Below are 12854 nucleotides of genomic sequence, written 5' to 3'. Positions count from 1 at the left end.
GAGGACAGAGACGAGGGAGAAAAATGAAGGGCAAGCACCAGGATAAAATGGGCTGGAAGAAAGGGATAAAAGCATAAAGACTGGACGAGAGGGAACACAAAACTCCAAGACACTGGGACACCTGTACAGCCCCACCACACAGCAGATGGGTACTGGTTTGAAATTTACAGACTCACAGCAATTGCCAAGAATACCACAGGCAGCCTTAAAAATATTTCGGTAACAACTGCACAGTTAGCCCTAAAATCGCTTTTCTTAACGAGACCCTTCCAGCTACTAGGCAACTCTTTCTATTGAAACCTCTTCTATCCTCCTCCTCCTCTCCCCTGGAAAAAGGGTGCGCCTTGTCGCAATCTTCGCGCAGGCTGTGTCGTGGGATAAAACGGATAGAATAAGGAGGGTTAGAGGGGGGCATGATGAGGACAGAAAGAAGAAAAAACAGTGAAGGGAGAAAGCTGAAGGTTAAAAAATCGTATGACAAGAAATTCGTACCTAAGGACTGAAAGAGAAGTTATGAGAACACGATGAACACTGGGAACTCATTATATATATATATATATATATATATATATATATATATATATATATATATATATATATATATATATATATATATATATATATATATATATATATATATATATAAATAATGTACTTACATATACATGAAGAGAGAGAGAGAGAGAGAGAGAGAGAGAGAGAGAGAGAGAGAGAGAGAGAGAGAGAGAACCAAGAATGGGAGGAACAGAGAAGGATGATGAAGGGACATGGGGGGAAGGTAGACAGAAAAATGAAAGGGGAAGCACTAGGAACACGACGAGGAAATTCAAGAAAGCCTGGATACAGTACTAAAAGAAAGGACACAGAGAGATGTACGTGGAGGAGATGATGGGGGTCAGAGGGGAACAAAAATGAAGGGGCTGGAGAAGATTTAGGATTAAAGACGGAAGGAAAAGGAGTAAGACGATATAGAATCTGGGTTACCGAATTTAGAAACGAAAAAAGAGAAGCACAAAAGTAAAGTCTGAAATCAAAGACAAAAAATCTACAAATACACAGAAATATTTATAACCACGCAATGACCATGAAGATACTGATGGAGAAGATGATGGCTAAAAATATGAAACAGTCAAGAAGGGAAAGATGGAGGGAATGATGAAGCAGCGAGGAAAATGGAAAATGAAGAGGGAAGGCCAGGGTTAAAATAAAAGACTGGAAGAGGAGTACGAATAACAACGACGGGAAATAAACAGAGTTGAAAATATAAAACGGCCACGAGAGGGGCGATAGAAGGGAAGATGGCGACAAGGATGAGAAAGTAAAATGATTGTGGACGCATGAGAATGAAAGACTGGTCAAAAATAAGTAAGAACCTGAAGAGACTCGGGTACATAAGGAAATAAAAATGAAAGACATGACACAATAACAGGAGAGAAATGGGGAGAATTAAGAAAAAAAGGAGGGGGAATCGCATGGATAAGTAACTGGAAGAAAAAGAACACGAACGTAAAGACTGAAATAGAGGGGAAAAGTCTAGGAGAGAGGCAGCCTTAAACGAGAAAAAGGTAAAAGAAAAATGAAAGAAAAGATGGGTGAGGAGTGGATGATGAGGGTAGGGAAACAAAATATGAAGGAGGAAGAGACCAGGCATCAGTGTTTGGAAGAGAATACTAATCTAAAGAAAAATGAGAGGTCTGAAATTATAAAATGTGAGAAAAATGAAGCAGGAAGCACCAAGGGGAGAAAAAATGACATGAGAAAGAAGTAGGAATCTGGAGGAAACTGAGGCACTTAAAATAAAAAATACGAATAACCAAGAAAAGAAAGGAGAGAGAGAGAGCGGGAGATGGACCCAGGAACAGAAAAATGAGAGGGAAAAATGATGAGGGATAAACTACTGGGAGAAAGGGAGTATGAACTTAAGAAAAGCTATATACCCTGTGTAGTCCATTAAAAAAAAAAAAAAAAAAAAAAAAAAGAAGAAGGAAGGAAGGAAGGAAGGGAGAGATGGAGGAGGCGATGAGGGTAGAAATTAAAAAGAAAAATTTATGGGGAAAGCACCTGGACACAGTCTATAAGAAATGGATAGGAAAATAAATATCAGTGGAATACTTAACCAAAAATAAGCAATGGGGGGGAATGATGAGGGCAAAGAGGAGACAAGAGAAAGTTAAATTACCAGGATAAAAGAATCACAGAAGAAACTGAACGAACTAATGGAAACTGGAACAGATAACAGTGTGGCCCAGAAACCAAATAAATAAATAAATAAATAAATACAAAAAATACTGTAAATAAGAAAAAAAAAGATGAAGGGGATAATGATAATGATGATAACATGTGATAGTACTTATTAGTCTATTCACAGAATATTTCACATTTTCAGGTGTCATAATCTACCTCCACTATACATATAAATTTATTTCTGTGATTACTGAAGACTTTAAGCACTTTATTATGACTACTGCTGGATGATTCCTTTTATATGATTAAAATTTAGGTAGGTGGAAGATCATGGTGATTACTGTTTCTATTATTATTATTATTATTATTATTATTATTACTTTTGACAGGCATTTTTTTTAGATGAAGAAGCATCTGTTGGAGTGGCCCATTCAGCCAGTCACACCCTAACGATTTTCGGACGGCAGGTGTTTCACTCCCATAGACTCTAGCGACGCCCCACTTTACGGCCCTCATGGTCCCGCATCTATCAATTACTTTTAAAAATGTTTCCGTCTTATTACTATTCGGGTATGAGAGAGGATTTAAGAGAATGAATTAAGCCTGATATTAACACAGGAATGATTTGCGGAAGAAGGAACAAAGATTGGACAAAGGACACAGGAAAGAGCTTATATAAGAGGGAAAGAGGGGTGAAATAAATAAGAGATACGGGAAGAGGGCTTAAGAGGGGACATTAAGTAATCACATTAGTCTTTTTATGGGTAAGAGAGGACTTAGGGGATATTATGATAGTTGTTTCTCTCTCTCTCTCTCTCTCTCACACACACACACACACACACACACACACACACACACACACACACACTTCTCCCTTCCTCACTCATCTTCCCACTTACTCGGTCACACACAAACAGATTTCACTAGCGCCCCCCCCCCCACCCTTCTTCCCACACTCATTCACCCTCACTCTCTCTCTCTCACTCTGCCAAACCAAATATTCGCACGCACGCATGACTTGTCCACACGCACACAGCAACACACATTACACACGCACTCACACAGATACACACGCACACATACACATTTTCATTCAGGTTATTTATACTCTGGTTACCTAGACGATTTTATTCAGCTGCAAGAAGAATCCACAGACTGAATATCTATCTATCTATCTATCTGTCCATCTATTTGTGTCTGTCTGTCTGCCTATCAAAACACTACCATCCCCAAACATATACACAAATATAACAACGAACAAACACACCCAAAACCATACCCACATCCACACAGACACAGACACACACACACACACACACACACACACACACACACACACACGCAAATACACGGCCAAATCCCCCAAATTTCACATGTGGGTGATTTTAGTGACACCATGTATCACCTGAATCCCGCCATGACTCATCTTAAGGGGCATCGCTTCACTACGCCCTGTGTGTGTGTGTGTGTGTGTGTGTGTGTGTGTGTGTGTGTGTGTGTGTGTGTGTGTGTGTGTGTGGAGACAGGAAGAGGAATAGGCAAGACTGGAGATAAAGTGTGGGGGAAGGTGAAATGGCTAGTTAATATGGAGAAACGAGTAATGGCTGAGATGATTGGTGGGGATGTGGATGAGGAGGAGGGATATTATGAGGAAAACGAAGTGAGGTGAGGAAGAAATGAGCTGCATCTAAGGGAAATAGAAAGGGAGAATAATGGATAAATAGGTGACAAAATGGAAGGGGATGATGGAGGTGAAATAGTACAGAAGGCTTGGGAAATGGAGTGTGAAAAAAAAAATACATACATATAAACTGATAGATACACTACACACACAAACACACACACACACACACACACACACACACACACACATTATATTTCTTCCCCCCCACTCTCTCTCTCTCTCTCTCGAGCATTCCTTCTGTCTCCTTCCAATCTACGTTTTCCACATATCTCTCTCGTCTTTTTTTCTTCGCTTTCCTTCCTCTTTCCAAGCATTCCCCTAACCTTTTATTTTCTCTCTCTCTCTCTCTCTCTCTCTCCTTCCATGCATTCCTCTCACCTCTTTATTTCCCTGCCACCAAAATTCCACATAAGTCTTTAACTTCTTCGCTTTCACACATTCCTTCAAATTTGTTCTTCCTTTGGTTTCCCTTTGTCCATTTATATTTCTTTTTTTTTTTCTTCATAATATTTCTTCGTTTTTCTTAGCTCCTTTTTTATTTCATACTTTTCCCTTATATTTTTCCTTCACACTTTCATTTTTTTCACTCATCTATCATCACCAATGAATAATTTTGTTCAACCCTTATTTCTTTTTTATGTACTCCTGCCCTCTTCAATTTCTTACACATAACTTTCGAAGCACTTCAGACCATTTCTGACTCCCTTTCCTTCCTTCCCCACTTACCTTTCCCCATCTTTTTTTTTTTCCTTTACCATCTTTCCTTAGTTCTGCAAGTTCTCCTCTCGTTCCTCTCTCCCTTCCTCCCTTTCTTTCTTTGTTACTTTCCCCCTCATCCCTGCTTTAAACCTTCCCCTCCTCCTACAGTTTTACCTTTCTCGTCATCTTTCTACCCATTCTCCCCCTCTTTCTTTCTTTTTTCACTTCCCTCCTTTCATTTTCAAGCCAATTTCACAACTCTCTCATTTTTTTACCTATCTCCTCTCATCCCCCCATCCCCTCTTTTTCACTTCCCTCCTTTCATTTCCCAAGCAAATTTCACAGCTCCCTCCCCCCCTTTTTTCCTTCCTTCTCCCTCCCCCTCTTATTTCACCCCCTCACCCCCCTGGCCTCCTCACTTCACCCTCGTCACCTGCCCCCCTTCCCCCTCACCTCACCTCTCCCTCACCATGCCATTTCCAGCCACAGGCCATCAATATCCACGGCACTTCCATCACCGCTACCCAACCCTTATTTACACCCTCCACAGACCGCGCCAGACATAAATTCGCGGTACCCAGAGTGACCGGCCTGCTCCCTACCGCGTTCGCCGGTATTTCACGAACTAGAGTCGATGTGGGCACCTTCTCTTATCCACGAAGGGCTACGTTTGGTTAAGTTAAGCTGGTTCGGTTGTTAGATTGTGTTAGGTTAGTTTGTTAAGAGTTACAGTAGGTTAGGTTAGGTTAGGTTTGTTAAAGGGTAAGGTAAAGTTAGGCAGAGTTAGGCAAGGTTAGGCTAGTCACGTCAGTTTGCAGAGTTAGGATAAGTTAGTCTGTTAGGATAGGTTATGTTATGTTACGTTAGGCCAGGTTTGAATACAGTAAACACGATCATCCTGGGAAAACGTAGCGCACGGTGCTGAAATAGAGTTGGGAAATATGTGTCCTGACTCATATTGGCCAAACTTAAAGCCCTCCGACACGCTGATTGGTTGTGACTAACGCAGGAGAGTATACGGTACTTAAATTGAGCGCTTGGCTATATATACTACAGTACCCCTTTCTGTTTTCTTTTTCAGTCTTTTTAATTTTTATTTTTTATTCTTTATTTCTTTTTTGTACTTTTTATTCATTTATTTTTCATTTTATTATTTTTTACGACTCAATCCTCGGCTGATTATATGCACAGATTTAAGGGAGATGTGGAGGGAGTGTTAAACTCTTAGGACAAAATACTGTCGCTTTTTTTTTTTTTTTTTTTTTTGTCAGTACCACAATAAATAATAAATGGCTACATGAGGAAAATTTGCATGATTCTAGTACCACATGGCAATAATTTATCATCGAATAACTGAGACGGAAAGCGAATAATTTATGCACGGGTGACTCAATAAATATAATCCGTCTACCGCCGCCGCAAGCCACATTACCTCAAGCCTGGCCAACTTCAGGTGTTATTAATTTTTCTCACGATCGGCATATCACCTCAACATATGTGACGCTGTTTACATTCATCACCCAAGACCGTATTTACAACCATTCTAGGACGTATTTATAACCAGTTCTAAGCTCAATTAATGCATAAAATTATTTACACATGTTTTTTGCTTATACAGGTATCATATTCTTCACAACCGAAGCAGAACGAATATTAATAAAGTGACAAAATAAATAAATAAATATACAAATAAATAAGTAAACAAAAAAATAAATAAATAAACGATAAATGAAAACTTATGGAGACCTGTTTCTTCAGTAAATTTTGTAATCCTATATACCTGTAATTATCTCACCTGGCTTCGTCTTCTGTTTCGCTATGGAGGCTTCTCATTACCCCTTCCTGGGAGGTTTATCAAGAATATTGCATCTCAGTACTCTCTTGTAAATTCCTAACCCCTTCAACCCGAGGACGTCATTTTTAGATGCTTGTTAATTGAATGTAAATTTTCGAGGAGTAGACTGTAGCACCAGTCGAGCAGGGCAGTACTCCCGAGGTGGATGGAAAGCTGATGACAGGGAGTGCTGGAGCTCCCGTTTCATCAGCCCTCAGGACTAGTTCCTGACCATCCCCCTTTGCTGAACTTTTTCAGTGTCTCAGTTACACAGAGAGTAGGCCAGCATGCTCTCCAGTACAAATTTCTCTATCTATCTTCACCAAACTACATGCACAGTACACACTACACTTCCTATTCAAAATTAACCAAAAATGGCGTCGATTCACCCAGCCTCGGAGTCCCCAGGGGGGGGGACCATAAATGCCCCCGCCATCTGCCCCTCTCCCGGTGACGACTCGAGGTGCCTGGAACCACTGTCTGACTCTCTTCTTCTTCATTTCTGCAACATTCGCGGCCTTTCATCTAACTTTCGCTCTGTTGAGCACCACCTCTCCTCCTCTAAACCTCACCTTCTTTTTCTAACGGAGACTCAGCTGTCTGAGGCAACTGACAGCAAACCCTTTTCTGTATCCTCCTACTTTCTCTATACTCATTTCAAAGCCAAAGGTGGCTGTTGTGTATACATACGCAACGACTTATCTTGCTCTCGTGTTCCTGAACTTGATTCTTCTGAATTCTCCACTCTCTGGCTTCGGCTTTCCTGTCATTCCCTGACTAAATATATCTGTGCTGTTTACTTATCCCCTAATTCTACTGACTATCAAAAATTCTTCGACTATCTTACTTCTACGATGGAACACATTCTGTCCATTTCTCCTTTCTCTGAAATCTCCATTCTTGGAGATTTCAATGTTCACCACCACCTTTGGCTCTCCTCTCCTTTCACGGATCCACCTGGTGAACAAGCCTACATCTTTTCTATCCTTAATGACCTAGAGCAGCTTGTACAGCACCCTGCCCGTATCCCTGACCGCCTTGGAGAGAGCTCCACCATACTTGACCTCTTCCTCACAACTAATCCTTCTGCTTACTCTGTTAATCTTTTCTCTCCGTTGGGCTCCTCCGATCACAACCTTATTACCTTAACCTGTCCTATCGCTCCAGTACGGCCTGCGGACCCTCCAGGGAAACGTCATCTCTGGCATTTTGGAGCTGCGAACTGGGAGGCCCTCAGGCAGTACTTCTTTGTTTTTCCCTGGAATGATTATTGCTTCCATGGCCGTGAGCCATCTGAGTGTGCCTTGCGCATTACAGAGGTTATTCTCTCGGGCATGGAAGCATACATTCCTTTCTCATATCCTTTGACTAACGCAAGAAAGCCTTGGTTTAATCACGCTTGTTCTAATGCTGTCCGCAACAAGGAGAAGGCCTACAAGAGGTACCGGAGCCAACCCACCCCTGAATCACATAATCTTTACGTTTCTGCCCGGAATCGTGCTAAGTCTGTTCTTCGCTCTACTAAAAATAATTTCATCCATACTAAATGCTCTCAACTCTCCAACTCGAATTCTTCTCGCTCCTTCTGGCACCTTGCCAAAAATCTTTCTAACAACTTTACCTCATCATCCTTCCCTCCTCTTTTCTACTCTGATGGTTCTGTAGCTATTTCTTCTACTGATAAAGCAGATCTCTTCGCACAGACTTTCTCCTCCAATTCCACCTTAGACGATTCCGGTGCTGTTCCTCCATCACTTCCCCCCTCTGACTTCCTCATGGCTGACATTAAAATTTCTTCAGTTGATGTATTTTCTGCCATTACTGGCCTCAGTACTAACAAGGCATATGGGCCTGATGGGATCCCTCCTGTTGTTCTCAAAAACTGTGCTTCTGTGCTTACACCCTGCCTAGGCAAACTATTTCGCCTTTGTCTGTCAACTTGTACCTTTCCTTCTTGCTGGAAGTTTGCTCTCATTCAGCCAGTCCCAAAGAAGGGTGACCACTCCCAACCCTCCAACTATCGTCCAATTGCTTTAACGTCCTGTATTTCAAAAGTTTTCGAGTCAATTCTTAATAAAAAAATTTTAAGGCATCTTTCCTATCACAACCTTCTTTCCGATCGTCAGTATGGGTTCCGTCAGGGACGCTCCACTGGCGATCTTCTCACCTACCTTTCAGACTCCTGGTCATCCTCCTTTCGGGACTTTGGCGAAAGCTTTGCCATTGCACTTGACATCTCAAAGGCTTTCGATCAAGTCTGGCATAAATCTTTAATTTCCAAACTGCCCTCCTACGGTTTCTATCCTTCTATCTGTGCCTTCATCGCTAGCTTCCTTTCTGGTCGTTCTATAGCCGCTGTCGTAGACGGCCATCGTTCTTCTCCTAGATCTATCAACAGTGGTGTTCCTCAGGGCTCTGTCCTATCACCAACTCTCTTCCTTTTATTCATCAATGATCTTCTAAGCTGTACATCTAACCCTATCCACTCATACGCTGATGACTCCACCCTTCACCTTTCCATTCGGTTCCCGCAACGCCCATCTCAACAGTTACTTCAAGAAACAAGGGATGAGGCTATGGCACACCTAATGTCTGACTTGGCTCATATCTCTGACTGGGGTAAAAATAATATGGTTGTCTTTAATGCATCTAAGACTCAGTTCTTACACCTATCAACCCGACAAAATCTTCCACAGGTGTACCCACTAATGTTTAATAATATTCAGATTAATCCTGCATCATCCTTGAACATGCTTGGGGTTTCATTTACTCGGGACTTATCTTGGAAAGATCATATTACATCTCTTGTAAAATCTGCTTCCAAGAGATTGGGTGTGCTAAGCCGACTCCGCTCTTTCTTTACCCCTGCACAATTGTTGACTCTATACAGGGGTTTTATCCGCCCCTGTGTGGAGTACAACTCTCATGTGTGGGGAGGCTCCCCACATACAGCTCTTCTCAATAGGGTGGAGTCAAAGGCTTTTCGTCTCATTAACTCTCCTCCTCTTACTGACTCCCTTCAACCTCTGTCTCTTCGCCGCACTGTTGCATCTTTATCTCTTTTCTATCGCTACTTTAATGGTCACTGCTCCTCTGAACTGTCTGCTTGCATTCCTCCACCTCTACGACGGGCGCGTAGCACCCGTCTAGCAGCAAACTCTCATCCCTTTTCTGTCCAACTCTCTAATGCAAGAGTTAACCGTTACTCCCAGTCTTTCATTTATGCAACAGGTCAGCTCTGGAACTGTCTCCCTCTGTCTGTATTTCCTTCTGCCTATGATCTCCAGTCTTTCAAACGTAGTGTGTCCAGACATCTCAAAATGATCGGATCTTGAATTTGGCTCTCTATTGTATTTTGTTTTTCTCTTGGAGGGAACTGTTACTGCGGGCTCATGGCCTTTGGTTCCTTCTTCCTCGCATTAAAAAAAAAAAAAAAAAAGACAATTTTTATTCAAGTTAAGAAAGACCTTGGATAGTGTAGGATTTATTCAAGGTTCAACATAATCCCTTTAATTCAATACGACTTCTTCTAAATCAATAATACTGTAATAATAATAATAATAATAATAATAATAATAATAATGTCTGAAGATTGCAAATACAGACTGATAAAAACGCCATGTAATAAAGGAACTAACATATTAATAGTATCCATAATTTACACATAATCATCTTTCCATACGAAGAAATATGATACTTCCTAAGCCCATGAGATTACAGTCCTGAGTAATGAAATCTGGGTGTGTGGCTATTGACCCTTTCAGCCTGAGGACTTTATTGCGCCTTTATTTTTGCCTCTACCAGACAATTTTACTCAGCTTACGAAATCATCCTTCGAGTGGATGGGTTAACGAATGCATATTTAACTCTTTGTAGTCGAAAAGTATAAGTTCAAGTGAGAGAGAGAAAAATAGGTATCGACAAGCTTAAGAGGTTTATGGAGGTGTATATCTTAAGGTTAATTACCGTGTTGACTCACCTGGATCGATTACCTTGTGTACTTACTTTGTTGTTTATTGTAGTACCAGCAATAAGAGTTGATTGTGCAGCTTGATTGCGCTCTGTGTGGACGCGGGTAGTCAAGCTTAAACACGTTCATAAGTACACACACACACACACACACACACACACACACACACACACACACACACACACACAGGGTTCTCGTTATACAATATTTCCTCTCCTTCCTCCCTCCCTCCTTTACAAAATTCTCTCTCTCTCTCTCTCTCATGACACCTTGCTATAATTTTCATGTCCACCTTTTTTGCGTGCGTGAGTAGCGTGTAAGTACCGTCACACAGTCGGGGGCGTACATCACACATCACGCACATATGTATGCTAGCAGACATGCACACGACGCACAAGCACACGTGTGTGTGTGTGTGTGTGTGTGTGTGTGTGTGTGTGTGTGTGTGTGTGTGTGTGTGTGTGTGTAATATCGACGACGGGGATATACGAGTAAAAGGAATATAAAAAGGGTTGAATTGAGAGAGGGGAAGAGAGGGGAGGAGTGGGGAAGGGCAGGGGAGGAGGTGAAGGAAAGGGAGGGGGGGAGGTGAAGGAAAGGGAGGGGGAGGAGGTGAGGGGAAGGGAGGGGGAGGAGGTGAAGGGAAAGGAAGGGGGGGGAAGCGAGGGGTAGGGAGGGGTACAAGGAGGTAGGAGGAGGTATAGTGGAAAAGGGGACTGAAAGGAAGAATGAGGGGAGGTAGACGTGAGAGAAGGGGTTGATGGGAGGTGAACGTGAGGGACAGGGAGAGAGAAGGAAAGAAGGGGAATAAATGAAGCAAAATTAAAATGAAACAGAGGATGACCAACCAAACACAAATAAACAAAAACAGGCAAAACAAACAAGCACACAATCTGACCAAACAAAACAACCAAACACAAAGAATAAATAATCCAAAAAAACACAAACCTACGACGAAAAAATAAAAACAAAGTACACACAGCAGACACACAAACCAAGTAGACAAAACCCCGCAGACCAGCAGAACCAGTTTAGAGCAGGCGTCAGTACACACACACACACACACACACACACACACACACACACACACACACACACACACACAATCAATATACAAATAATTTTTCCCCTTGCAATATTCTTTTTTCTATGTCCATTAAACAAAATCTAACCAAACACACACACCAAACACACATAACAGGACAGGCAAGCACGACATCTTCAAAGCAAGCATAAAAAACACACAAATAAACACAAAACCCGAGACACAAGCAAACACACTGACACAATCACAACCTAGATAATACACATTCTAGAAAATAAACACCACAATCCATGCGATGCCTAACCAAACACATTCACCAACAGGCAATCCAAACAGTGAAAAAGAGACATAAAAAAAACACACAATCCAAGCAGACAAAACTTTAAAACAGCCGCCTGTAGAGTGCAAATTAAGGTCAACACTCGTTATCAACTTCACGCACACACAAAACTCCACGACATTTTTTTTTTTTGTTTTTTTATTTTTTTCTTATTTTTTTAGTTTTTTCACTGCAGCATTTTTCAGGCTAGCTTTCTGCTCCCTAGAGTACAAGGCACTTCAGGGTAAAAATGGTGAAGAAAAGGAAATGAGAGAAAAAGTGCTGATATGGTATAAATATGTGCTTACTTAAAAAATATATGAAAAATAAAACTATATATACTTGTTACTGCTACTACCACAAATAATACTAGTAATGATAATGATAATAATAATAATAATAATAATAATAATAATACCAAAACCTCCTGCCTGCTACTAAAAGAGGTGGATAAAATTAGGAAACAAGTGCAGATAAGCATAAGAGTATATCAATGAACACTGCAGCCAATGAAATGAGAACTACACCCATTCACTCATTAAAAAAAAATCTTGAAATTCTTGGCCCCATCCATGTACCATAATAAATCAGCTAAATATAAATAACTTCCTACTACAAAATATGAAGGAAAACGCTTATCTGTACGTGATGGTGAGATGGTGAAAAAATCCGTGAAGCAAAGAGCGCTGGCCTAAAGGAGTACTGTTCCCCAGCCCCCCCAGCCCCTCCCCCTGACAAATATAGGACGAGTTTGGCGACAGACAAAAAATGAAAAAAAATGAAAGAAAAATGGATATATAAAACCATAGTCTGGTGGGCATAGGTGGCTGGCTCTTCCTCGTCACTAAAACAGTTTACAATTTAAACCTTAATATCTATCTAGTGCTGTACGTGGCATCACCATAATATCAACACAGACAAACAGCATACACGAGAATATCAGCATGACGCATCCAAACATACAAGTATTTAAATGTTACGGCTGAGGTGTTAAGGGCCTTTTTAAAACCCAGGAGATCACGCCTCATGGTCTCCTACAAATATATGGACGATTTTTGTGGGAGATAATAATGTACAATCAAAACCAAAAGTCCTATCGCTTCCCGTCTCTCTCTCTCT

This window comes from Coenobita brevimanus, chromosome 87 (assembly GCF_032717465.1).
Source record: "Coenobita brevimanus isolate Jiangsu-jjx chromosome 87, ASM3271746v2, whole genome shotgun sequence".
Classification (NCBI taxonomy): domain Eukaryota; kingdom Metazoa; phylum Arthropoda; class Malacostraca; order Decapoda; family Coenobitidae; genus Coenobita; species Coenobita brevimanus.
This window is presented reverse-complemented; position numbering follows the sequence as displayed.